General features: G+C 47.1%; 1 long non-coding RNA gene across 1 annotated transcript; it reads right to left on the reverse strand.

Annotated features, from left to right (window-relative positions):
* Positions 1–796: 796 nt before the first annotated feature.
* On the reverse strand, positions 797–1,435 carry LOC117865401 (uncharacterized). The gene is made up of 2 exons (XR_004642528.2): positions 1,261–1,435; positions 797–1,174 (listed from the first exon to the last, which is right to left on the reverse strand). It is a non-coding gene; the product is annotated as an uncharacterized lncRNA (long non-coding RNA).
* Between the last annotated feature and the right edge of the window lie 1,698 nt (positions 1,436–3,133).

A 3,133-nucleotide genomic window follows, 5' to 3' on the forward strand; every position in this document is an offset into this window, starting at 1 on the left:
GCGACAGATGTGGAGCAGGGGCTGACGAAGTGCCAGCAGCAGGACCTGAGTAGATGGCTGGGTAGTCTTGTGTAGCGACTTCGCTTTCTCTGTTGCGGAAGCTCTAGACATTTGGGTTAAGACGCCTGCTGCGCTTTCTGAAAGCATCATCCAGGGACTCTTTTAGCTTATGAGCACGCCTCTTGCGCAGAGTGGCGCTAGACTAGGGAGCTTCAACCTCCACCACCTAGAGTGGCGCTAATTTGCTTTACCATTCACTAGTACAATATGTCCATGCTTCTTTGCTCGACTGCATGATCACTGATTAATTTGTTCACTTTGCAGTGTGGAAAAACTGGGGAACTCACTGGCAAGGTGATACACAGAAGCTAGTACATTCAGATTGCACAGAGTACGTTCAGATTGCAAATTAATCACTAATTTCCTAATGTATGAAGTACACAGCAGAAGTACACAGTAGTAATGGTTATCATGTTGCTTATTTCCCTGTGCAAGCCATTGACAAACTTCATGAGGGAGACCTGGAGCAGTTATGTGTGCTGGCTGAGCTGTTCAACTCTATTATCTAGAGCAGAGTTTCCTGGAGCAGGTTTTTGTCTGAAGAATCCCTCTCCCATTCTCTTTTAGTGAAATGTGCAATTGATCAGGTATTCTGGTGCGATGCGATCTTCAAGCTGCTAGCCATCCATGGTGCTAGTACTAGAAATCAATTGTTGTACTAGTACTAGAAATCAATGCACTTGAGCATTTGAGCTCTGCAACATTTTGAGTTTCAGTATAACAGAACAATACAACATTTTGAGTTCTGCAAATTTCTGTTCATTCCAGTGATAGCACAATTTAGAATGCAATTTGCCATGTATACAATTTCTATAGTCTTTGATGTGTCCTATACAATCACAACTTGCCCAACTTGCTAGCACCTACACAGTTTACAGAACACCAGGCAAAGCACGATTTACAGAACACATGCTTCTTCCAGCTTGAGCTTCCTAGCTGCGCTACAGAACATATGCTTCTTCCAGCTTGAGCTTCCTGACTCCGTTTAGTTTAACCTGCAATGGTGTCTCATCCTCCCCTTCTTCACTCAATGTGCTCATTAATCTTCCCCGTTCAGCACGCATACCGACAGCAGTTACCATCATCTTAGCTGATCCATCCTGAACTTTGGTTCCTGCCAAGAGGAACGGCTTCTCTTGAGAAATATAAACTGGGTCGCTCTCACCCGACAAGCTGGATTCATCAATCAATAGGGAGTACCTGACGGCGCCCTCACCAAACCAGCGGAGGGCCGTCCGGGAAGGGGTGAAGGGGCGAGAGGCGAGAGGTGAAGAGGTGGCAGAGGGTCACGGGCGGCGGTGAAGGGGCGAAGTGGCGACACCCTCACCAGGCCGGTGGAGGGCCACGAGTGGCGAAGAATTGCCTCTCAGGGGCGGTGGTGGCGTCTCTGGATGGAGTCCGCAGGGGGAGGGTTTGGATGGAAGGGGCAGGGGGGATTCGCAAAAAACCAATTTTGCATTGCTAGCAGGCAGGTGGTTAAATGCAAAATAACCCCATCTCTAATCCTATCCATTGGATTAGTATCTTGTAGCCTTGATTCAGAGTTTTCAAAGTTGCACGAGGTATCTCGTTTGCACCAGATAAATAATATAGAACCATATTATATATAGCGGCTGTGTACGTGTCCTAACCTTAAAAAGCAAAAAATCATTGGTACATTGACAACTCTGGTAGAAGCTATCCTAGCCCCTAATTTATGTTGGATTCCGTGTGATCCTTTTGAGAACACTAATGTGAGTTTATCCTTAGCATGGGTATTCTAGTTCTATTTGTAATTTTGTTGGTTGTATTTCAATCGGATAGGAATAAAGCCTAATGTGATATAATAATGCCAAAGAATCTTGGCAGGAGGATAGAACATAAAGCAATAGTGTATGCCACCGTGTACATCTTTTCCGGTAGCTTTTTGACTCAATGCGTTCCATGCACTCGCTCCACTGTGCCATTCATTTCAAAATTTGGAAAATAGTCTTTGCACATAAATAAAGGTGGTAATGGATCATAGCTCTCATGGTTTCTTCACAATCCAACTTAACTTCAAAATCATATAAATTTATGATCCGACCCTTATTGAGCCCGATCCTTAAATTTGGTAGGTTAAATTAGAGGATCCTTTACCACCATGTACATGGTAGTATCAAATTTCCCTTCGAAAACTATCCACTGTACAAAATTGTATGATCGCACTACCCCTTTGTTAATGTAATACAAATTTCATGTGAGTCAATACGCATCCAGCATAGAAAATGGATAGAAATCAAAAACTTGAATATATTTTTTACACAGAGATTAGTTCTAAGATATAGGCCCCGTTTGTATCCGCTTATAAGCGGCTTATCGGTGGAAATAAGCGAGAATCCCGTCAAACGCTTTGCTTATTTCCACCGATTCTCGCTTATGTGGTAAGCCGCTTCAACGATTTGAACTACGAGAAGCGAAAAGCGAGAAGCGAGAAAATCTTCGCTTAGATTATAATCTAAGCGTGGCTGGGAAAAGCGTATACAAACAGGGTCATAGTACACTCACCCTCACAGCACTCCTATTTTTTTTAAGAAGAAAGGAAGATCCATGCATGGATGTACTTTTAGTACAAAGTCGCCAAAATTTGTGGGAACCTAGCCCATTGGGACCGTCGTGCTGCGGTTCATAGCCATAGTGCGGGGCTGCTTCTCGGGAGCCTACCGCCTGCTGGTGGGGAGGGGAGCTGGCCATCCCTGCCACTGCTCCCAAACGTGGGGCCTGCTGGGACCCATCAGCGTCTTGGCGGAGGGAGCGTGTTGACGACTCCGGCAATCCCACGTGGGGATCTCGCCGTGGCCATGCGACACCAGCCCTACGCCACGCCAGGACCTGGCGCACTGCCGCCTCTCGTGAAAGGCTGCATAGAGGGTGCCCCAGCCGCCATCGCCTGAGTTTGCCCGCAAATTGTCTCGGGACTGCTAGCAGAGCACCATGGCCTCGCGAGCCCGCGCGGTGACGCGCGTGCTCATGGTGGAGCACCTCGACTTGCGTCGCACCGCAACCTGGCCATCGAAGTCCACGACCGCGCCGAAGGTTGGTGCCCCCCCGCGCC

The sequence above is a fragment of the Setaria viridis genome, chromosome 7, assembly GCF_005286985.2.
Source record: "Setaria viridis chromosome 7, Setaria_viridis_v4.0, whole genome shotgun sequence".
NCBI classification, from domain to species: domain Eukaryota; kingdom Viridiplantae; phylum Streptophyta; class Magnoliopsida; order Poales; family Poaceae; genus Setaria; species Setaria viridis.